The sequence below is a fragment of the Artibeus jamaicensis genome, unplaced genomic scaffold (genome assembly GCF_021234435.1).
Source record: "Artibeus jamaicensis isolate MK-2021 breed Jamaican fruit bat unplaced genomic scaffold, CSHL_Jam_final contig_354, whole genome shotgun sequence".
NCBI classification, from domain to species: Eukaryota; Metazoa; Chordata; class Mammalia; order Chiroptera; family Phyllostomidae; genus Artibeus; species Artibeus jamaicensis.
The window spans coordinates 11093771-11120000 of NW_026521803.1; the positions used below are offsets into that span (position 1 = coordinate 11093771).

Below are 26230 nucleotides of genomic sequence, written 5' to 3' on the forward strand. Positions count from 1 at the left end.
TTGTTTGTCTTCTGTAAGAACATACTGTTGAAGTAAATTGGTAATTTGGGTTGATGTGCCATCTGGAAAATTATTACCTCAACACTCTCCACAGTGCCCATTTTGACATACTGGGGTTTGGGCTGTTCATTCCTGGGAGAGTAATCAGAGGATCTTTTTTCGTTTGTCTTGTACTTTGCCCAGCACAGCATCGTGTCCAGGTGAGTGCTTAGTAAATACTATTTAATGATGATGAGAAAGTAAAGAAGAGGGGGTGGGGAGTACGTAGGAAAGTCCTTTGCTGGTATTTTTTCTGTAAACAGGAAACCTCCAAGTCAAAGACCGGGTACCTCCAAATCCAAAAGCACCTTACATGCCTACATTTTCCAAAACTGACACTCTATGATACAGGACATCTGACTTGGCTAGTTTCAAATGTTCTGTCTACAACCACAAATGCAACAAACAGGTCATGATTCAAAGATCTCCCCAAAAGTAAAACCCAGTGGTGAAACACTGCCAAATCAGAGAACAATTCAGGAAAATAAGGAACGGTCCCAACTACAGCGACTTGGCCCCCACAGCACTAAACACTCGTGGGGAGGCAGGATGTACACACGAATGCTCTCAGTTGTTTAGCATGAGTTTCCAGTTTCTCATAAAAATGACAGCACTCAGGGAAGCGTGGGTGCTAGGTCTGCATTTTAATACCATTATTTAAATGCTACACATCACGTTTGCAGGCCTGTTTGTTTTTAAATAAGGAAACACTCTGAATGCTTCAGGTAGTATGCAGAGAAAAAAATGATAAAAACTTGCCTTCCTTATTATTCAAGAATATGGACACTTTACACGAATCTAATATCAAAAATATCGAACAAATAGAAATGCACGCATGATGCTTTAGCTCTTAAATGTGAAAGTACAACTCCCGTCCATGCCTCTGACATTGGGGCTAGTTATTAAAATGAGGACCATTTTAACACTAATAAAAAATGTTTGGGTTTCCACTTCTGCATTTACAGATAGAACCCTTTGGGGACCGAAGTCAGTCAAGCTTATTCACTTGTGCTGCAACTTCAGGATGCATGCTCCAGCCAACTGGCGGATTTGTTTTTAGGTCACCACTTAAGAGGGACCCTCTGGGGGGTGGGTGCAATTGGAGCCCCAGATGCCTTGGCATAATGAGTGCTGGAATCTCAGTCTCTCTTCTCGTAAGCAGATTTTTTTCCCGGTCTCCACTTCCATGAAAAATCCTTTCTCTCCCATTCAAAAGATGTGTTTATTTGTGTTTTGGGTATCTGTTCCTGATGTCAGTTGATGTAGGAAGATTCTAGAGAGCTTACACTGTCGACCATTTCTTTCCCACAGGTGGCTACACTTCAATAATTGCACATGGCCTTAGTTATGTAGTTTTTATAAAGTCCTCTGAGATCCAATCATAAAAAATAATTGTATTACTCTGCTAGCCATTCAAACCTCTGACTTCAACCTAAGGGGTTATAAATACAAGGCCCAGGCCTGTAAGTACTGCCCCGCCCCCAACACCACTGCAAGAAGGACAACTGTTCTTCCAACTCTGCCGCTGCGCTATAAACCCACCCAAAGGACAGTACTTTTAAATAGCCACATCCCACCTGCACAGGGACTACAAACGTAGCTACAGGCACTTTTCCCTGTCCTTGGCCTTCAAGGATGCCCCAAACCTGGTACAGCCATCACACAGACCTCACCTGCACACCAGCTTTCCCCTGATCCCTTCAAAAAGGTGCTACACAACACTGGATCTGTAGTGTCCTGACCTGGATAAAAGGCTTAATTTTGGAACAAAGACACAATTATTGTTACAAAAATAAAGGGCAGCTTTCTGTTTCCAATTTTGTTAACAGGACTTATAAATGGAAATTTAAAAGAAGTCTGACTTTCCCCTTATTGTGTTCTCTGGCAGGTGGTTCTTTACTTCTCATCCTCCTCTTCGCAAGCGTTGTTATTGCTATAACTTGGTTTAATAAAATTACAACTTTGGGGAAAATGAAAAATTGCACTGGCCTGAAGTGTTGGAGGCCATAAACCCAGGACTTCAATTAATTTCGAGTGTGGGATCAGTTTAAGGCCAACCAGCAGAAATTCTATTCTGTCCATGTAAAAATGAGGTTTCACCACATTTACTTTTTATAACCTATATAAAAGTCAAGTAAAAGTAATGAATATCTAAAAGCCATCTCAGTGGACTGGCAAAGACTATCTGTATTCTTGAAACTCATCTTACATATTTCTCCTTGTGCAACAAGAATCCCATTCCTGATCAAAGCGAAAATGTCAAACCATTGAGAAAACAGCCCAATTTCCAATCCATTTCGCTGCCTACAAATGGATCTCCTTCCAAGCCACTTTTGCATGGAAAAGCACTGGCAATAGAAAGAAAAACCAAGAGATCATGTGGTTATAATTATTACCAGGCAAGGAATATTTCTGCAGCTCAGTGGTAAAGTAAAACTCTGTCGCTCTCGGCTCCCAATAGTGTCCATCGCAAAACAACTGCCTCATTAAATCTCTGCAGTAAGATTAATATGCCGTAGCTGCACTACATTTATAACTTGGTACTTTATAAAAAGCGCATTTAATGGTAAGAGCCAGAGCCTAGATACAAAGTATTACTATAAAAACTTCTGGCAGCCAGTACACAGTGCAGGCCCTCTGTCCTTCTTGCAGGAGATATAAATGAGGCTTTTCCTGGTTCATTGCAAGCCTGAAGCCCTACCTTAAAAACCAGAGTCAGTTTTAATGAGAGTAGCAGAAACACAACATTCTGAGGAGGATGTAAATATGAACGCAAGAAGATACTTAACAAATAAGATTGGCAAGAGATGAATGACCCCAAAATACTCCTCTTATACACACACAGAGAGACACACACACACAAAACTGGGCCGTTTCCTAACAGTTTGTTCTCTGGGAATTGCCAGGTTTTCACCAAATTAAACAACCATGACATGAATTACTCAATGTAAAACTCATCTACACACTGCCAGTTAAGTTCAAGAAACTACCAACTAAAAAATGCATACTGGCTCAAAAAAAAAGCAAAAACAAACAAATCCTGCCTTTTTTGTGATGACCGTGACCTCCTGGATCTTAATACCTACAACTACAGATAATAAACATTCAAGGAAAAGTGGGCCCAACATTACGTGACTAGTAGATGAGTACAAATAGGCTTCTGCTACTTCCAAAAGCTGCTTAAGCTCTTTCTTCCAAGGACAGCTTCTGAAAATTAATTTTTAAAATGTGGTAAAAGTCAATGTCTTATTTTCAGGAACTCTGCGATGAATAAGTAAGTGAAAATTTAAACAAATATGTTCTCAGCTCAAATCCCTCCAAATCACTATAAATGATGCACTTCAGGTTAACGGCATCTTGTATTAAATAATTATCCGCAGTCCGACGCTGTCTGTGAAGTTCACATGTGTACACTGGCCTTCTCGGGTCGACTGACATACTCAGAAGTCCTGTGCCTAAGAAGAAAACCAGATTCTATCTGTTGAGAGCAAACCAGGTCTAAAATCACTCCTCCCCATGAGTGTTTTCACATCACTTTCACTGCTTTACCTTCACACTTTTTAACAACACAAGAAGAGTAACCTTCAGGCTACGGAGAGTTAACTAGGAGCACACAGCCTTCCTAGTTTACAAAAACCAAAGGGCAGGATCATTATTTTGTGCTTTCTGGGCTCTAGATGTGCATTCTAACTTGAAATCCCCTCGGATGAAAACAGGTTTAGGGAAAATAAATCGCGCACTGTTTTAAAATGGCAAGCGGGCTCTGATGAAGGAATGCAGCATTACCAGCCTGTGTGGCCGGAGGACTGTCTGGCCCACACCCTCTTGCTGGTCTTCACCTCCTTTTGTTCTACTGTCAGGAAAAGGTAAACAAACAAACAAAACAAAGACGAAAGCAATTGGTGGGGTGGCGAAGCACGAAGTGGAGTGGCGAAGGTTGAGCATTCCAAAGGTGGTCAGGACAGCGAGAGCAATCCCAGGCAGGGACCTGGCTGGGCCCAACAGGTCCAAAGAGCTCATGCGGTAATGAATGAAAATATGCTCTTTTTCCTTTTCCTGAAGTGTTTATTTTCTATCCAGTCTATTCTCTGAAAGTCATTAAATTGTTTCGCTGGGAAAAAAAAACAAAAAGCCCTTTTCATGTACTTGTCCTTTCCTTTATCTGTAAAATCTTCTCAGACAGAAAGAATTATCTCTGTATTAAGCACATCGTTGAAGTTGAGAATGTCTGTGGTTTTGCTCGTTTGTTCTCCAGGTCTATCATGGTCTTTGAAGACCAAAGAGAAATATCACAGATGCACCATTATTAAGGAGGTCATGCCAAATGCAAATTCATTACCACTCTTCTATCTACAATGAAATTCCTTGTAGGAGGATGCTGAGTGGAAGGAAGGAAATTAGCCTTGGGAGACATTAAACACACGCACACGTGCACACACACTGGAACCAAATAAAAAGTTTCTCCTCTTCCAATCAGGACCCAAATTTCTTCTTCTACTTAGTCCTTCTTTATCTTTAACGTGAAATTTAGAAGAAAACCAGTTCGCACTCCAACTTCTACATAAAGCATTATTTATAAACACATTCGTGCCTTGAAGTCATTTCGCCTTCGAGCTGAATTGCGATGGCCTTGGGGTAAACTAACACTCCCTAGTGCAGGGCGGGCTGGGCCCAGGCTGAAGCCTTTTGGACAGAGTTTAAGACCAGCAACGTTCAACCTTTTCCATCTTGTGGCACATGTAAACTAATCACTAAAATTCTGCAACACACCAAAAAGTGTATTATTTGCCAATATGACCAAAAATAGGTATAATTTTGATTTGCAAAAAAATAATAATAGAAATCACCTACCATTTTTGATCCAAAGTGACTTTTTAGAAAATCATGTGCTTATACGTGTATATAAGGATTTCTGGTACCGAGAATTAACCAATCAGATGCAACCTGATTATGCACCATGGCCAACGATGCAATTCTATTATGTGACCTATGTATTTATGGTTGAAGACAGGGCACTGAAACCAAACTGCTACTGCTATGACAGCCACTGTCATGTTTTCATTTGACAACCTAAGGAAAAACAGATCAGTGCCCCTGACTAAATAGTCAGGTCTTGCACGTTTTAAACATGCCTGTAGCCTAACAATTGAAGATTACTGGTCTAAGACTCCGCTGCAGCCAAGATTCTCAACTGGTGCGTCAAAAGTGGGTTCAGGCTGTGGCGAGGTGGCTCAGTTTGTTGGAGTATTGTCCCAAACACCAAAATGCTGTGGGTTCAAGTCCCAGCCCGGGGAAAAAAAACCAGGTTGTGGGCTTGATCCCTGGTCAGGGCTCATCTGGGAGGCAACCATTCAATGTTTCTCACATCAATGTCTCTCTCTCTTTCTCCCCCTTCACCTCGCTCTAAAATCAATAAACATATCCTCAGGTGAGGGTTAAAAAATAATAGTAAGTAGGTTCAGGTATTAAAGGACACTGACCCTCTCAGCCATGAAAGTGAAGGCGTGGGTGACTGGACACCGCAGCCCTGGTAGCACTCCGCTCACCGAATATGCCATTCAGAACGCACCATTTCCCTGCGTATGTCACCACAGGAGAAGGACTGGCATGCACCAGTGCAGGGGAAGACACAGACCAGGAAAGCAACGACTGCAAAAGACGGGACACGTACTCAGATGCAGGAACCCAGAGAAAAGGGCTATTGCAATCAGACGGGGCAGGGCAGGAAAATGTTGTCAAAGAAGGGAACCACAGACCAGGTGGTAAAGAGGAACAGCACCGAGGACAAGCAGAAAGTGGTTCTCCAAACACAGGAAACGTGTACAGGCGCAGAAACATAAAACAACATGATGCCTTCCGAAAAGCGCGAGTTCTTCCGGGCTATTCAAATGAGGGGCACTGGACAGAATGGGAAAAGGGGGAGCAGTGGCAGGGACCAAGCTGGATCACAAAGGAACTGCTGTGTTCTGTTCAAATGTTAGCAGCTGCACTATGAGAAGTCATCGAAGGAGTTAAAGAAGAGTGACCAACCTTGCTTTCATTTTAGAAAGATGCCTGTTTGGTAACTGAGAGGATGGGGTGGCGACAGACCAGACCTGGAAGCAGGGAGACCTTTCTGGAGGCCATGACATAATGCAAGAAAGAAGTGAAGTGAGGGCAGCATGGAGGAAACTGGGAGCCACCGCGGAAACAGGGTCCACAGGATGTAGGACTACTGTTGGCACAGGAAGGTGAGGCGCTGTCTCACTGGTGGCCAGGCATCCACTGTGGCCGAGCCATTTACACACGTGAACTTAGGAACAGCCTTGGTTTTAAATAGGCATCTTAATAGAGGCTAATGACTTGCTCTCCTCACTATTTTCACCCCCGATTTCCTTTTTCATCCATGATCCCAATAAAGCCAGGCTGGAGGAAGACTGGCCAGGAACACAGTTACACCAGATCACTTTTTAATTTAGTGTAAGAGATTTCCAAGGGCCCCAGTGACACTTCTTGGGACTTAGGAGATTTTTGGTAAGATTCCTTCTACTTTACTCATATTTGAAACACAAACAAAGCCAAGTAAAAATAAATGCGAAATTTGACTAAAAAACAGATATTGATTCTACTATTTCTTTATTCTTTTTTTAAAAAAGCATTAACCATTAATTTTTATTAACATGATTCTACATGCAGTTCACAATTCTCTTCACAAGACAAAGTATTAATACTAGATGACTACTTTTAATAATATAAAACAGAAATAAATATATTACAACATTTACTTTAAAGAGTAGAGCCTCTGTATGGAAGAAAATATAGGAAGAAACCACCAAGAATGATGACGAGTAAACAGGACAAATATTAGATGGGAAGGGGACGAAAATGGCCACTGAAATGCAACCCGTCTAAGCTAAAAATTGAGAAAAATTATCCCACCAAAGTTCTTCCTAAATAAAGCACTGACAGTGAACTACACGAAGTCTTTTTGTCATTTGTTGTTTTGTTCTGTTTTCTTTGGGAAGACTTTTCCGCACACATCAGTCTGATAGCCGTATTTGAGACTTTTCACCCTTCTAGCCACCCTGGGGACCCTCCTGCCCCACACGGCTGGCTGGTTAACGGTGAGGGTGCTGTTGGCACATCTGAACCTCGTCTGGTGCCGGGCTCCATCCAAAACAAACACAGCCAACTGTTGCATTCCTCTGCTCAGTGTTAAACTGAGCCTCACAGACCCTCTCTTCCATTTTATATAAGAAAAATACTATGAAAAAATATTTTTAACATCCAGATATACAAGTACTAATATCTCTACAGCAAAGTGATTTTAAACTGCTAAAAATCCACTTTGGAGGAACAGAAATTATTTAAAAGCATGTATGTGTAGTCTTTAGCACATAATGACTGGATAGCTACTGTAGTATTATTCCACCCAGAAAAAATTAAAAATCTGGGGCAAAAAGGGCCTTTGTATTCCAAACATCATATTGTGTACTTGCCGATATTTTCACCAACTATTGTTATTTCATTCACTTCTATAACAGCAATCCACTTGTAACAGTATTTCTGAATTGGACACTTAAAGTCAACTTTAACAATTACCAAAACACAGCTCTGGGAGAAAGTGTTTGGTTTTCAGCAAGAAACATTCACTTGCTACAATGTAACAGTCCTCTTATATTGGCATCTACATTTTTAGAAGATAAAATCCAATCTCATTCACAAAAATCATCCCAATATTATCACTCAATTCTCTTGATTAGTAGCTTTACTTTTATTTTTAAATTTGGGAAGTTCCTCTTCTTAATTTTAATGATATATCTGAAATGCAGGGAACAGCAGATTCGTCTAAATGGGATCATGTCACCCAGAAACATGAAAAACTTTGCTTTTCTTTCCCACCCAGCACACAAGTGGAAGGCCCACATTTCTAAGACATGATCCCACGCTCGGGAAGATAAGAAAGTGGTGGCTAAACAATTGCTTTGGTAACATGATGGCTCAGCAGAAGAGGGGAAAAAAGAAAAATTTTATGAAATTAGGTACATGTTTGTAGAATGATCAGAGCAAAGAGTAAGGTTGTGATTAATGAGCTATTACAAAATACAAAAGAATTTGTGTATAATTGGAAAAGTCATTTTTGTTCTCCTCTAGATGAACTAATAAATTTAAAAATACATGCAACCTTAAATGTCTAGGGTTCTTTCAGCTTGATAAACAAAACAAGAAGAGCCACATGACCAAAAATAAACCATAAAAATAGATCCTTATTGATTTAGTCCCATTTCTGCAACACTTTTTTTAAGGACTTTGAAACAAAGGAAATAAAAGAACATCATTTTTAACTTTTTTAACTGCACTTTTCATTTCCTAGAACACAATGCCTTAAGTTTTTCCACAAGTTTTATTGTTTCTCTTTAGTTTTAACTTAATCTCTCCCAAAACAAGACTTTCAAAATGCACTTTTCCTGCAGAACGACAGCCTTGCCAAAGTGCATTTAATCTGCATGGATCTGCAGACAAGTAATAAAGACACCAGTGCCATTAGCATAATCAATACACAATTTACTGAGCTACCCAGATAGAACTGAGAGTGAACGTGTGTGTGCCATTATCTTAGTAACTATAAATTAATAGTCATTTGTGGGAATATGTTCCCACTTACATTGTTTCGGTCCTGTCTTGTCAAGACAGTGTGAGCATATATTAAATATTTTCAGGGTATATATGTTACATATAAACAGATTTCAAATGAGGACTTATTAGATAATATATAAATACATATAGAATAAAATCAGCTCAATCAATTACACATGTAAGAGAATGACTAATAAACACTCATATTTATTAATCATTTTGCTTTTTTGCCATGTGATTTCACAAGCAGAAATAGATACACATGTATATTGAAACTTAATGTTCAGTGAACATACGTGGAGAAGGAGCATGTTCACAGATGGTGAGTCAGAAAGGGCCAGACCTAATCCTGTTTTCCTAAAAGAATAATAAACGAATCTAGTCAATTCTACAGCTGATTATAATTTTTAAGAATCCAACCTTTTGAATTTTATATTTAGCCAAAACAGTATTTGCCATCTCTGAAGTACCGTCTATAAAACATTAGAATTGGAGTCATTTTATTTTTTCGGATGGTGATGGGTGGCACCCAATTCCATCACCAGTCCCAGGGCCAACCCATCCCCAAGAAATGTGCCCACCACAGGAACAAAGAAAATGTGAATGAAAAAGAGGCATATTTCCAAAGAAAGAAAACAGACACTACTTCAGGATGGTCACCTAACAGAGCAACTCGGGAATTTGTTCTTGGCCAGCACCTCCCCACAGGGTATTTAGAACAGCCAAGGTGACTTTACCAGAAGCCTAAGCAACCCAAGGCAGACAGACCCCTTGCCATAACCTGGAAGGTACAAACACCACTCACTTCTTCCTACAACGCAGAACCGGTGGGCTCCACCCTAGCAAACCTGGCCTCCCAGGGAGCGAGCCAGAGCGGCCAGAGCAAGACCTCTGACAGTCCGCTCAGCGTCTGGGAGGAGGCATTTCTGCCGAGACTTCACCAGCGGTGGGAGAGCACTCCCGGTCCCACGCTCCAGCACCCACAGCCACCTCCTCTCACCTGCCTTTCAGACCGGCTTTCTGAGCCCTGCAATTATTTTAGCAGAAGCCAAAGTTTTTGATCAAACAATGTGGGATCTGTCAGGTGGCCACGGCTTTCGATTCTCTCTCAGGTATAACTAATATCATGTCATTTTTTTTTTCTTGTAGAAGTAACTTGGGGATAGGGGAGGGGTAGACTATGGGAGGGAACTGAGGTCTAAATGCTTAAGCACCAGAAGAGAGATGTGGTGGCCAGAAGATTAATTATTTCCACCCCTTGATTTGGTTTAAGATGGACTCTGGCTTCTTTTATTTGAAAATCATGAAATTTAAGACTGGCCATTTTCAAGCCGGGAAGTGTACATTCCTTTTCTAAGTTAGCCGTGCTAACTGGACAAGCACAGTGTCTGTGCTTCAGTCTCCTCATCTATAAAGTGACAGTAACATAACTAACACTAGGCTCACTTAAGATCAAATGAAAAAGATACACTGTATCTTTGGAAATATGAAATAGGTGCCCAATTAGCATAAAGAGGGAACTCTCCTCTCTTCTAGCTCCATTGCCCACCTTTTATTGAACAGAATGATTCCTAAAAGTTGGACATAAAAACTTACACAATTCCTTTTAGGCTTTCTCCAGAAGGGGAAAGATTTTCTGCTCTACACAAAGAGGTAAGACAGCCACAGAACTGCATCACTGCTCAGGACTCTGCAGGAGAGGGGCCGATAAAGAGGACAGAAGGTGCCTATTTCCTCAGCTTCCCCATGAACTTCATCCATAATTAAAAGCTGTTCCTAGTTCCTAACTTCCTAAAAACACACATCTGTGAAGCCTCTTGCATTTTATCCCTAATACATCAATCATGGGGGCCCTGAAGAGACACTTCTCCAAAGCAGACATACAGATGGCCAACAGACATATGAAAAGGTGCTCAATGTCACTAATCATTATAAAAATGCAAATTAAAACTACAATAAGGTATCCTCACACACCTGTCAGAATGGCCATCATCAACAAGTGCTCTCCAGGATGTGGAGAAAAGGAAACAAGTTTGCACAGTTGGTGGGAAGGCAGACTGATGCAGCCACTGTGGAAAGCACTACGGAGTTATCTCAAAAAATTAAAAATAGATCTGCCTTTTGACCCAGTGAGCCCACTGCTGGGAAATATCTGAAGGAACCCAAAACACTAATTTGAAAGAATGTAAGCACCCTTATGTTCATTGCAGTGTTATTTACAATTGCCAAGATATGGAAGCAGCCCAAATGTCCATCAGTAGATGAGTGGATAGAATAACTATGGGACGGTTACAAAATGGAATGCTACTTAGCCATTTGAAAAAAGAGAGAGACAGTGTTACCCTTTGCGACAATATAGAAGGACCTGGAAAACATTATGCTAGGTGAAATAAGCTAGTCAGAGAAGGACAAATACCATACAATTTCACTCACATGTGGCATCTAACGAACACACTGAACTAACAAGCAAAATCAGACAGACTCATAGCTAAGGGGGTGGGTTTAGGGGGTGGAGGGATTGAGCAAAACGGAAAAAGGACACATGGACATGGACAACAGTGTGATGATTGCAGAAAGGGAGGGGGATTGAAGGGGACTAAATGGTAATCGAAAAAATACAATTACACATTTTTAAAAGAAGTAGATTCTTATCATTTTACTAGTAAGAAAGTTGACACTTAGAGAGCTTCAATACCATGCAGAATTCAAACAGAGGTCCACTCGGTCCCCGTGGTCAAGTCACTGGGACATGCCGTTTGCGCACATAGGACCAAAACCCAGAGACCCTGACAGCTAAAACCGGCATAAGAAAAGGACTCTTACAGAGCAGCAGACCCCAGATGCTGGCTGCCTTTTGTCAAGAGTCTGAGGGGGTAGGGAAAGCCACTTCTGCTTCCATAGTTTAAAATGTGTTCAGCCATGAAAGGTCATCCCTAGAATTAGAAGTCAAGAGGCTGAGATTCTCCCCTCGGTTCTATCGCAACGGCACGGCGTGACTTGGAACAGAGTATAAAGCTCTTTGTGTCTTGCAGATGATGGGACAGGTGGGTGATCTAGCGTCCTGGCCCCGCTGGGAATGCTGCACCTCGCCGCACCCCTTAACTAGATTTGCAGTCCCAGCAACAGCCGACCCATCCAGAAACTAAACTACCGCCGAGCTCAATCCACCCTTGCTACAGTAAGTATTCTCTAGAATATCTATTTTAAATTACAGCGAAGTGGAGTTTCTTTTGTCACTTACTATCTGTTAAGGATATTCCACTCATTAAAAGTGGCCTCACACAATCCTCCTGACTCTCCCTACTCCACTTTTCATTACTATTTCTTTCACTTCATTTAGCATTAAGGTTGAGGAAAAAAGTATAAATGGGTATTTGAAAGTCATATGATTGGATATATTAAGGTTTTAGACTTCGTCCATATGGAAAGACAACTTTATGACAGTTATAATATAGCTAAAATAAAAAGAGTGTCTACACAGAGTATCACCAGACAAATGAGTGCTGAGGTCAACCAGCGGGCAAGGACAGAAGCTGGGTTTCTAAAGCCCACAGGGACGACCAGAGCCCAGCACTCTGGGAGCGGGGACCCGGTGATTTCACGAAGTAAACACAGAGAGTGGGGCTGGTGACTGAATGAGCAGGGGAAAGAAAGCAAGGGAAAATAAAAATAAGGCAAACTGATACTTAGGTTTACAGGAAAGAATGGAGAAGAAATTAAGAGGAAAAAATTTCAGACACTCTGCCCCCAATAAGGTTTCCCATAAAATTAAAACAGCAGCTAGACACGACCAGACAGGCTAGCAGTTCGTAGCCAGTCAGCACATTCCTGTATTCTCCCCCCATCTTCACACTCTATACTCACATGTGGTTCTAGAGAACACAAGATTCCTTGCTGAAGGCTAAAAGAAAATGCTTCTAGATAAATTTACTGATGAGCACAGTGATGTAGAAAATCATCCCCTTGTTCAGCTAATTCCTTTGTAAACCCAAGCCCAGATTTACCTTTTTAATTTAAGGATTATTAATAAATCTACTATGATTAAACCTTCATAATGATACGTGAGTTATTTGTCTCTAGTTCCTCTCCCAAGAACAATTAGCCTACCTTTGCAAATTAGCAGGGCCCTCTACAAAGAACTCAAAGACACAGACCTGACTTACCAAAAAGATGACAGAGGCTCTAAAATTAATTAGCTCCACTTTATGGTTCCATTATCTTTTAATTGGAATTTCTGCAGGAATTTCCCTTTCAGAACTCTCTCTACACTGGCAAAGCAGCGAGGAGCTTGGAATCAAGTAGTACTTTGGCCAGCGTGAGGGGTTGTCCCACGACCAACTGAACCCAGCAGAGACATCTGCAAGGAACCCTCCCAAGTGGGTCTCTGAAACGGCTGTGTCCAAGCACACGGGACCTCGACATCCCCACTCCTGAAGCAGAGCAGAAAGCAATTTTCTGGAATAGAAAGGAACTGCACAGCAGAGGATGAAGAATTTCCCTACAAAAGTGAGAAAACCTTTGAAAATAAAAGTAAGAACTGTAACCTAAGTACTTCTTGTCTCCCAGATACTATTCTAACAGCCTACACGAGTTAACTCTTACTTCTCATGGCAACCCTACCAATTAGGTAGTATTACCCTTGACAGTTTCAGAAACTGTGATTAATAATTTGCCCAAAGTGCCCGGGCTGATGTGACAATCAGTGGATTGGGCGCTGGCCTGCAAACCAAAGGTCATTGGGTTCAATTCCCCATCAGGGCACAGGCCTGGGTTGCAGGCCAGGTCCCCAGTAAGGAGCACATGAGAGGCAACCACGCATTGATGTTTCTCTCCCTCTCTTTCTTCCTCCCTTCCCCTCTCTCTAAAAATAAATTAATTTAATGTTTAAAAGTAAGAATAAATTGACCAAAGTCAACCTGGTTGGAGTTTCAACCTAGGAAGCCTAGTTAACACCTCACCTCTTGACCACCACAGTCCACTGACCGGGTTTAGTAACTGTTTGCTGAGTACCTACTGAATTCCCAGAACTCTACTTAGGTGGAGGGGACAGGACACCGGAGGGGGCAGGGCAGGGTCAGACAAAGCCTTGCGGCCAGTGTCAGGGGGAAGACAAAACTAGAAGAATGATTAGAAAAACAAAAAGCAAAAACACAACAACCAATACACATCTTCCTATGTCAGACACCAAATCTGTTTAGTCACAAGGAAAAGCACAGACAAAACTGAAAAGAGAAAATGTTAAACTTCTCTCTGGCCAAAAGTAAAAAAAAAATCCCACTCACAAAGACAAAAGGCGAACTAGGGGAAATATTTACTACACATAAGTCAGACAAAGGATTAATTTCTTAATAACATGAGCTGCTCTTTCAAACCAAAACACAAAAGAAGGAAATAAAAAGGCAATTCACAGAAAATAAATACAAATGGTGTATAAACATATGAAAAGATGTTCCTAATTATAGAAATATTAATTAAAATGTCAGTGAAATACCAGTTTGTTTGTTCCACAAGCCACATTAGTAAAGATAAAGTATTTGAATGCGGCGCTCTCTAACCCTGTTGCTAACAGCAGTAAGAACGGGTACTTCCTCTGTGGGGGGCACACTGGCAATTTAACACATCAGAGTGTTAAATGCCGGTTCCCTTCACCCTGCAATTTCTTTTTTAGGAATTTACCCCATATATATTGGTATGTACGTGTGTGTATAAAATCATACATATCAGCAAGATTGTGTTATGTTCCTTGCAGCAACATTTGTAAAGAGTAAAAACACCAACAAGGAAATACAAGAAACAACCTAATGGCCACCCGTGGAGGAGGGGCTAAGTAAGTGACAGAACATCATACCTGGGAGCGTGTAGAGTTGTTAAAATAAAGGGGATGTCCTAATTATTGATTTGGAGAATTTTCTAGAACATGTATTTAGGGAGGGATAGAAAGGGCAATGTAGACAGCTCCCGCTTTGGGGGGAAATAAGGCACCCACATATATGTCACCCTCTAAGAATGGTCCAGCTCACCGCCTGAGAACATCACTACTAGGATCCTCACCCTTCCTAAATAACCGTGACAGAGGTATCTACAGGGTGGCTGGGAAGGGCCACACGTGATGAGCCTGTCCAGAGTCAGGGTGCATCTCACTCAGGCTTGGCGAATTACCACGATAGTGGTAAAGACTGGATATATATAGCTTTAAACATCTTCTCGTAAACTACTTTTGGGAACTCTGCCAGTAATACCATCATGAATAGAGACAACAGAAAATGTCTAAAATATGTGAGTTAAAAAAATGAAAAAAAAAAGGAAAGTACAGGTAGGTAGATTACTGTTTTTATCATCTTCTACAGTTTTTCTATGTAACTTTCCAATAACAGAAAATTAGTATGCATTGTTGATGTATTGTCATATTCTATCATTTACTAAGCTCCACAATGTCAGCATTTTGCTAAGAATTTACAAAGATCATAAATAGAAACACATTACTAAATGATTTGTACACTTTTCCCTAGATCATCTATGAATGAATGGGAAGAGAACGAGTTGTTAAATTGTTTTATGAAACCAAAATGAGTGTGTTTATACAGCATTTGGACAGCATTATAAAAATTAGAATGACTGTAGATTTTTGGAAGAATAAATAGATCTAAGTGATGAAAGACTGAATGGACATAGTTAGGGTAGTGCACTTAGAGAGGAAAAGCCAGGCCCGTGAACAAAGGACAGCCAGAATTTTCACACAAAAATTCCGTGTAAAAATCACACACAAACTGTGTGCAAATAATATAAAAGAGACAGCAATTGTACAAACTGAAGGGATACTATTTTTGCAAAACTAAGTGCAGTCTGGAGTTAAACAGCCTTCTGAGGGATACAAAGAGTCATCTAAACAGGTCTCATACACTGTTAGCTTCATGAAACCCATGAGCAACTGGGTCTACCCTACTCCTCGCTGTCCTGTATTTTTGGTACCTGACCCAATAATTGGTGCTAAACAGAAATTCCTGTAGAATACATGACCATGTTTCAATAGGTTTCATTCAAAAACATACTAAACATCAGATTTGTTTTGGAAGTGCTTCGTCTAGGATCCTTCCCTAATCTCATGGATACACATGATATATTCACATCTGTGAAATGGTCTAGTAACAGAGCTTCCCCTTCCCATAACTGTGAATTACTACCGCCCATTTAATCATCCATTTAATGAGTTCTACTGTGTGGTTGTAACTCCACAAGAACATAGACCATATCTGTCTCCTCCATAGCACCCCCAACTCCCAGCACTGCTGGACTGGTAAATAAATGATGGGCCTGCAATAAATATCTGTTGATTACACATATGAATGAATTAATATATTAGTTTGTATCTTTGTATGCTTGTTTGTTAACCTACTTTTAGGTTCTGGGGATTCAAAAAAAGAAACACAGAACCCTGCTTTCGAAGGGCTTACAAAGCAGAAAATCAACGTAGTGCCACAGTTTCTATGGTATCTGAGGTATAGAGGGGATAATAAAGAAGAGAGTCATGTTAACTCGGGTGAGTCAGTAAAAGCCTCACAGGAGATGTGAGATTAGTCTTAAGAAATGAAAACAATATTCAAGCCTTTATTATTATGCAAAACTGACTTGACAATCCACAATCTAAGCCTAGAGCCGGTCCAAAGTGAGGCATGAAAATCATTAAAAGTTTGGAATGTGCTGCTCTAGGAAAATGGTACCAGCATTTGGACAAATGGATGAACATGAATTGAAGATGGCTCCAAGTGTAAGTCAAACTAAATTAAAATGCTACCCTTAAAGCAGCACACTTTGACCTTGGCTCAAACATTTGTACTGCTGCAGGCAGTACCATCCATCCCCACTGCAAACATTCACCTGAGACTTGGGCAAATGGGTTTGGTCACAAATTCATACACACATACAATTTCTAGTGCAAAGCAGCTGTTAGGGCTGCTCCCAATGACACAAGACAAACCCCTAATGGGGTGAGTTGGTCAGTGGTCCAGGGCTCTCACCTAGAAGCTACGAACTGCTCTATGGAAATTCCAGGAGCTGAATGGAGTGAATGGTTCAGCATGTAATACATACATCCTTCTATATTAGCTCCCTAAATTATTAGTTCCATATTGCTCTGGACAAGAAATCACAGTGGAAAGTAAGACCATCTAATCCCTGTTGTTTGAGTTTGTTCCATCAGCTACAACTCAATCAATTTTAAAAGCTTGCCCATTAATATGAATTAAACTGATCAACTTGCAAGAATTACAATTTCTCAGCATGAGAATTCTATGATGTTAGTGATAGATGGGAATTTAGGAGTCATTCATTTCATAAGAGTTAAAGTGATTTTGACTCCACAAAAGTTTCCTGAGCAGTTAGTTTAAGTGAGATACCTGGCTAGGCACTTTCCTGGCCTGAGGGACACACAGGCAAAGACGGAGTACAGGGGTCTGTCAGCCCATCACACACATACTGGGTTTCAAATATGCAAATCAGCCAGTATAAAAGACAGTTACACTTAACAGGAGCTATAAAATGATGCTATTATCTTGTAATGGTTTTATTTTGAATATTAAAAATTTGCTATAATGATACAATACTTATGTAAATGACCTATATGATTTTGGAGGAGGCGAAGGGGATTTCATGTTGATCATCTTTCTCTTTGGTCAGTCACACTCCACCATCACCATTCATTCAGCACTCCCGTCATTGAACATGAAGATCACCCAGACACCCGATGCCATTATCCCTAAAATGTCTTCTGCGAAAGTTTGTCTCAAAGCATTCACCTATCGCCCAGGGGAAAAATAATCCAACCTGTGCTATGGACTTTCCACTATCAACTTGCTTCCTTAGTGTTCTATTCCTGAATATTTAATGGAATGAATTCCTCATGACTTTTTTCACCTCAATTTTATGTAGTAGGGATTCCAACCTGAGGTTTCGTTTTACAGTTTTTAAGTATCAACATCATATACATTCTCCAAGAGGCTCCAATTACCTTACAGGATGCCATCAACTCTTTGAAAATTGTTAAAAATTAACTTCAATGCCACACAATTAACTTTCAAAAATGTTACAGAGATCTTTTAGAAGGGGTAAAGAATTTTGCATATTCAATGACCTAAATCCAAAAGGGTTAGAAATAAATATTCTATATATTGTATTTAGTGGTTTCAGTTCAAGTGAATGTATTTAACTTTTTAATTATAAGAGAAAACATAGATCACCAATCTTAAAAAGTATAGCTCATCCAAGTTTTGGTGTCAAAATGTTTTTGAAACTCACTTTATATAACTTTTTTAACTGACTCAACTTGTTGAAAAAGAGAATATATTATTTACATGTATCTCTTCCCCACCTGCATTGCTTCCTTCCCCAAATTAAAAAGCAATAGAGGATATTCAAAATCTCATCCAGGTTCCTAGACTACATGCTTCATAAGAACAACACTATGTCTGTGTGGTTCACAACTGAATTCTCAGAAGTACAGTACCTGGAGCAAAACAAGCATTGAAAAAAATCTTCTTAAATGATGAAATGGGCCCCTTTATTTAAGAGAGAGGAAACTTGAGTCCTAGAGAACAGAGGGCAAGCAGCTTGCCAAAAAGTGCAGGCAGCAAATCGGAGCTGGCCCCCTGTGCTTTTCTGCTCTGCACCTATCTCCTTCCTCACGCTACCATCCAAATCGCAATGCTTATGACCATCACTAATTGTTTGTTTTTAGTCTCAACTCTTTCCAGGAATTAATATGCATTCCCTTGAGTCCACAGTTTTTAACTCTTGCCTCATGTCTGTAAAAATTGCATCTGACTTTGCGTATTACACACTGACAGCCCCAAACCACTCCACCTCACACGTGCAACAACTTCAGTCTCCACAGGTCAGCCAGTGAATAAAAAACGTTCAAGCAAACTCATGATGGCACTGTTTTCCAATTGTCTGGGTTCTTGGTAGAGTGGTGTTTCTGAATACTTAATCGACTGTTTTTTATATATAAAAATAAGAAAAGATAAAAGTGTGAGACTAGTGCTAGACAGCATATGTCTAATAAACCTTAAAACAATGGAGACGAGCTAAATCGTTAGAAATGTGGAAAGCAATTACTATTTAATCTTATTCCCACATTTACTGGACCTAATCTGGTTCTATCTGAAGGAAAAGAATACTATTAAAAAACGTGTATTGTTAGAATTTTTTCTAAAAATCAACATAGCATTGAAAACATTGTAATATATTTTAGGTTCCTGGTCACAGCACCTCATATAGTATAGCAATTCCTAATTCACCTTCTGGACTCGGGACCTCTCCAGAGGTTTTCACCAATGTATATGGTAGGACTATGTACTCATATGGCACTGTCTGTACTCGAGACTGAAAACCACAGATCTCCTTCGTTCCCATCAGGTAAATAAGTTTCAGTACAATACATCTCCCACAGAACACTGATGGCATAGAAGTTCTGGAAAAGCCAATCATGAGAAAAAAAGAGAGAGGGTAATAAAAACAGTAAAATAATAGCATGTGACGGTAAATTGACTTTAATTTCTAAAAGGAAATTACACTCCTTACATTAACACCAATTTTTATTAGGCAAAATTCAATACCATCTAATTTTTCCCTTAAAAAGAGATTAACATATATGCATTTGCTAAGCAAAGTGTACTTTAAATAGAATGTTAAGTATGTTTGCATACATGTATACCATTCATGTGTGTATTTCATACTGAGTTGTTGTAACTGAGGAGATAAAACCTTTGGTTCCACATATGACAAAAATGTTACTGCAACCAAAATACCAAAATGCAATTCCAATAAACTGTACTATTATAAAAGTGAATATTCCAAATGTCAATCACTCGACCACACTGAGCTTGAGGGAGCTATGCTCATGTATGATGAGAACATGCTTTCCAAACCAACTCATCTTCATGTGAAAACAAGGCTTAAGTGCTTAATACATTCTCAACATACATGCAATGAACAGATTTACATATGTTTTCCTTTTCAAGATTTTTCAAAGACTTTCCCACCCCATGAAATTAAAATTTATAGTGTCCAATGATGATAATTTATAAATGTATGCATTTACCTTTTTTTTTTAATCTTCTAAGAAAGAAGAGTTTCTACAGACAGTCATATTTGAATCTGGAATTTTTTTTAATGACCAAATTAGAAACCTCTGCAAGCAGACATCTAGAATAGACATGCCAACTGCAGCGTGCGCTGCCATTATAATGATACCCCCAAGATCAGCCCTGTGCGTGTAGCTGCAGCAAGGTCCCCAGGCAGCTGGATGACTGCTGTATAATCATTATCCCTGATAAAACTGAAGCTACTGAAGTTTTAAAGAATTCGTATCTTACTGAATTTCTTTAATCTCTAATAATTACTAAACTGGCATAATTACTTATACTAGAGGTGGAATGTGATGCATGCTAAAAGCCCAAGCTGCCTAAAATTAAAGTTAAAAAAAAAGCCACGATTCTACTTAGTTTTCAAAGATTTATCTTGTGTCAGGCTTTTATGCCAAGAGTGGCATAATTATTTAAACCATTTAAAAGCTTTCCTTACACTATTTGATTAATACTATAACAGAGCTATTTAAATTTACTAATGTTAACTTTAATGTTTAAGTTATAATTGCTTTGTAAAAACATTGTTGCAGAACGTATTTTAAATCAGACAAGCACACTTTCATTACAACAAACAAGGTATATGTAATACTAGCTACTGCACCTTGTAATCCCCAAACAAAAGGAACATATTTCAGATTAATTGAAATAGGATTAGAAAGTTTCATACTCCCCCCTCCAACTAACTTTAACCTTTGAACACAAAACAGGAGTCAATGGGAAAATTTTAAATACACTTGGGAAAATACTTAGCCAGAGATCCTTTGTATCAAAACTTCATTCAATCCAAAAGCATTTTTAACAATCCATGATAAAATGTGATACAAGTGTTGCAAGTCTTAAAATGATTTTCTCTCTTAAAAATGACTAAAAACTCAACATGGCATCTATTAAATCTGGCCAATAAGGAATGCATTCTATGGCAACAGTATTAATGACATTAAGCCAGCAATGTGAACTCTGTCAGATGAATTAATAAAGCACAGTAACAGGCAAAGCAAACCTTTCATACAGTTCTTAACTAATCTTGGTAGAGTTGCTCTTTTCTACTACCAAAACCTTTCTCCTCTTTGCATGATTTTACATCAAAATGAAAAGTCAAGCAAGTATACTAATATTACATTTCAACTTATGTCAACAAGTCTTTCACTAGAATTTCACCAAGTAGCCAATTCTCCCAGACTTCCTTGAAAAATAAAAGGAGGGCAGAAAAATCTTCCTATAAGATGAAAAGAAATTTCCTATAAATGTGCTGTAAGACTTGCAATGACCCAAATAAGCAAGTGAAAAGAAGTAAGAATAATTACTAGAAGCCAAAAGTTGAAAAACGTTGTCTTCACTATCACATGTCACTTCTGTCAATAACTACAATGGATTTTAAGGGATACGGGAATACTTACTCTGGCAAAAGAAAAAAAGGAAAATTATTAACAGCTTCCTTTATAAAAAGCTGCTAATCTCATATCCCTTTATAATTTCATTTTTTACATGTATGCTTTTATGTTCAACATCCTATTTTTTGCCCTTTTTTGGCGGGATGAATAAAAGCCAACAATCCACTCAGGCATCACACAGATGTTTTTGTTTTTAAGGCCAAGGGGAATCTTGTGAATTTCTGTGCCCTCCCTTTAAGAAGAGGCTGCCAGAACTGCTGAAATCGTGAAACCGGCGTTTTGGAAAAGACTCACTGGACCATCAGTTCTGAAACTTTGACTTGCACTCGTGGGATTCTTGCCAACTGTAATTGCTGTTTTTGTTTATGTCGGATTGTCTACTGATTGGACTATAATCAATTTAATGACTTCAGCATCTAGTCAGTATAATTTAGAGGAGGCAGAGGGAGCTTGGTAGGCGAAAGAAACACAGCGACAACTGTCTGAAGGGGGTATGGACGTCAAACACTGGGCCTCTGCAGTGTTTCCCACAGTCAGGCTTTTTAGCACCTCGATCCAGAAGTGCAAGCCTGCGTTGCTGCATGCTGCACAATTACTAGGGTGCTTTGCGCTCACTATAATGAAAAAGAATATGTACACAGACATATACATATACAGATAAAACCCTGAGACTTCAAAAATACCTTACCTTAGGATAAAACCCAGTTCTTAAAAATGGGGAATCGTGCTTAACTTATATAAAAATAATTGTGAGGGAAAAGCTAGCTATTGTAAGTTTTAATTAAAAGCAAACTCTTGTACGGTTTTAATGCATGTGGCTTTCACACAAAATTCAGGGCATATTTTTTTTCTTCCTATGGCATCATTTCCAAAATCAAAACTGAGTCTCTCTAGTGGTAAGACTGTATTTTTAAGAAACAAAACACGTGGAGATGGAATATTAAAAACCCATACTTTTTGTTATACCTCACCTGCCTACCTCTAAGAAAATATATTTTGTCTCTGAAAACAAAAGAAAATACAGTGTTTAAATAAGGACTAGAGAGTTTAATGTTTCTATTAAGTTTAGGGACCAGTACAGGCTCCCTGTGGGGGCTTTTTTAACACCTCCAATTTCAAGAGCTTTTCCACTAGAGAAATACAACCTAATAGATAGGTTTTCTGACTTTCAAAAGGTTATGGGCTTAAAATCCATTTGCCTTTAGATTCAAATTCTATGGTTTACATTTTTTTTTAATCGAGAGTTGAATTTTTGCCACTTCATTATATTTCTAAATAAATTACCTTTTTAAAAAAAACCCTGTGTAAGTACAAAAGAAGGTAAATGGGAAAAAGGAGAAAGGTCAGTCATAAGTGTGATAACTTCAAAATGTGCCAAGTTACAAAGGGGTAGCTCCCGCGACGGCCAAGTTAAACAGGCCCTTCTGGGGCTCGCTTTCTCGTTCGTTCCCACCATTTCTCTCGAGAGGCCCCTGGTATGGGTTTATGAACACCTTAGGGTCCAGATATCCTAATTGTGTCTTGTGTTTAACTTGGCCATTGAAATGTCTAAGTGCTCCCCTCCCTCCTTCCCAGCTTTATAACTTGGCTCTTACTGAATATGTCACACCTTTATGTAGTGGACCACTTTTTCCTATTTACAGCGCTTTTTAGAGTAAATTTCAAAAAAAAATGTTTTTATCAGGTGAAATGGCTGAAAAACTTCCATCAGAGAAGCAACCCAAGAAACAGAATAAAGACCCAGCAAGAAAAATAAAAATAGGTCACAACTGACCAATTTGATGCTACTGATTTGCTGCCTCTAAAAACAAGCTGACGGCAGAACTGTTTTCAGACAGGTAATCTATTCAAATACTGTGTCTGCTCTCAGGAACTGAGATAAATACCCAAATGATACAAATGGGGTAGAAAGGGTGACTCATTTAATTGTCTGACCATCCATCCCTATAAATACTGGCTTCAGTTCTCTGTTTCATTACACAGAAAGGTTACTCTGAAGATTCGCAGCTTCTGAGGACAAAGTAAGTTTCTGGACTTTGTATGTGAGCTGAGGGAATGCACACGCTAGGGGCTTGGGGAGGCACCAGGGGTACAAGAGTTTCATGTTTCAAAATATATTTTGCAGTTTTCTCACATTGAAAAATGAATCTTTTTGGCATTTCACAGTTATAATGCACTTTAGAGGAGGCAAGGAGACCAAGCAGGGCACTGCCCTTCCCGGCCAGAGAAACCGGGTGTCCAGTCTCAGGAGGTGGGTCATTAGGACAATTACCCTAAAGTTTGCTGCAAACCAAAGAACCCTGCATAATTTTTAAATAAATATAGTTATTTGTTCAAAATACTGAATGTATAAGAATACCCAAAATAAATTCAACTATAATAGAATTTCCTGGTAGTACTTACTTTTAGGCATTTTGGTAAAAACAAAAACTCCAAACTTAACTGTCATTTTTGTTTTAATGTTTTTACCTGCCTTATGTAAACTACTCCCCTGAGAAATGAGTTTCAAATTATGATATCAAAAGTGACAGCCATATCAGAAATATCTTTTAATCCTTGCCTGTTCAAGAAATAGTACGGATGTAAGAGACAAGTTGGAAATTGAATGCAGAACTTCATGTTTTATTTAGAAGGGCACATTGCATTTTCATGGTTTCCAATGCCTCCTTCAAGTTGGTAAAAAGTAATCTGCAAGGTTTTGAAATACTATCATTCATCCAATAGCATCAGAATTTTTATCTCTTAGTTGCCACACTACTAATCAGTTCTTAGAGAAGAAACTTAATCCAAGGCTGCATTTCTATGCCTGCTAACAGCAAAGTGTTGCTCATTGCTCATTATAATGATGATGCCAGAAGATTTGTCATAATAACACTTCCCTGACTGTTCTATGATCCAAGTGTGACCTTCCAAACAATACGATGGACGGAATCCACATACTCAGAACCCTCCTAAAACACATTTTTAAAAATAGAGACCCTTCCAGGAAGACACAGAGAAATAAAAATAAGTGAAGACTAGGTATTTAACAAGAGCCACCACGAGGGTCATTCTGCTTCTCAAACCGGCTACTAATACCACAATTACTCATCTGCCATTTCTCCTATGAATATGTATTTTCTCAGGTATATGCACACCCTGAAGAAAAACAGACCCGCTCTTCGGTGAGGACCGTACTATTTTTATTCCTGTCTTCAGCTCCTCACCCGGAGCTCAGCCAGCCCACCTGAGGCCATTGCTCTTCTGGGAGTCGTCCAAGCAGCTGACAGAGGAGAACACCACGGTGTTCCCTGCTCACACCGAAAATGGAAGCTAGATCTTTGTTTTTAATGTAAATATTCAAGGCTTGGCAGTTGAAACACAGATAGTGTGTCTTCATGGAGAAGATATTTAAATATTTTTGCAATAGGACTACATAACAAAAGAATAAAATGCCCTCTTTGCTTACTTTCACTTGCCTTTTTTTTTTTTTTTGGTTCATTTACTTAAGGCTGCACAGGTCTTGGTCCCAGGTCTTTTGCGATTCGACTGCGAATTTCGCCAACTGATGGCTTCTCTTGTGCCCATCAAATCCTACGTGCAGAATGTATCCTCTTTAGAAAGCCCCGGGAGCACTAGCACCCTCAATCAAAGGCACTTTCCCTGTGAATTCATTCCAAAACCAGGTGAACTGAATACTCGGAAGCTATGGATGAGTAAATCAACCGATTGGGCAAACTTCAATAAACTTTTTAAAAATGAAAAGCCTCCCGCATTACTGATGTTTCAGAAGCCTTTGTAGCCCTTTACACCGGGCTGACTGACCCCAAGCACTATCCCATTAAACTACTGGGAAAGTTCTTCATTCCCAATGACTGGGAAGAGGCTTGTCCTGGTAGTTGCTCAGCGTGACTTTTAAAGAAGCCAAGAGTCTGCCGGTTTGGTCCACGGTTACCCTGACATCCGCGCACGCCCGCGGCGCTTATTTTTTCACTACCGACTCTTGAATCTCTCCGACCCTCGGTCTCCGTTTCCCCAGAAAATGTGTGGCCCACGTGAATGTAAATCAAAACTGTGTCAAGACACATGTCAGTGATTCATGCCGTTTTCAAACTCAAACTTCTCCTGTGCTTCAGGAAAAAGAAAGCGTTCCAATCTGCGAGGCCCTCCCCCACCCCGGTCCCTTCCCAGGAGAAGAAAGGGCTTTGTGTGTGCGGTGAGGGCTCCGTTAATCGAGTTCATAAATACACATCGGCCGGGGGCCAGGAGGCGTGGGGCGCCGGGCTCTGCCCACCCCTCCCCCCGGCCAGTGGTCGGGTCGCGAGACCGGTGGCAGGAACAGGGGCCCCAGGACGCCGGGGCCGCGGAGGAGGAAGAGGATGCTGCGCAGCCGGGGACCAGAGGGCGGGGCCCGGCCGCGCAAACCACGGAGGGACCCTGCGGACCCCGGCGGGCGCACAAGTCGCCCTTTGTCCTCCGCCTCCGGGGTCGCGGGGGACCTCCGCCACCTCCGATCGCCCCTCTGCCGGAGCCCGATTCCATGCCCGGCCTGCCTACACCTCCTTCTGCCCCGCGCTCCGCCGCCTGCCCTCCCAGCTCTCGGCCTCGGAGCGCCGGACCTCCCGGCTCCCGCGGCGGCCGCCCGCCTCCGGTTTCCCGGGAGGAGGCTCGGGAAGGTGGTGGAGGACTCGGCCGAGGAGGAGGCCGCCACGTGACTCCCCTCGCCACATTCCACCACAGCCACCAGATCAATAACTTCAGTGTCCCCCGTCCCCCATCCCACTGCTGCTGCAGCCACAGCCAGAGCTTCCCCTAAAATCCCCCCACGAGCAACCCGCAAACTTCCCTCTCCAAGCGGGACACGGGGACTGCACCCCATCACGGAAAGCCAAAGATCAAAAGGGGAGGCGGGAAACAGTAAGAGCGAGGGGGTGATCAACTTTTTCGGAACGGTCGGGAGGGGTACAGCGGGGTGGGAACGGAACGCGAGAGCCGAGGGCCACGGGCCGGCGCCCGCAATTGTTTACATGGGCTGCGCGCCGAGGCGAACCCGAGGCGGCGGCT

At 40.6% G+C, this 26230-nt stretch overlaps 1 protein-coding gene across 4 annotated transcripts in view; it reads right to left on the bottom strand.

Annotated features, from left to right (window-relative positions):
* Positions 1-26230, bottom strand: part of ZNF521 (zinc finger protein 521) — a 283177-nt gene that overhangs the window by 255223 nt on the left and 1724 nt on the right. The window lies entirely within an intron of this gene.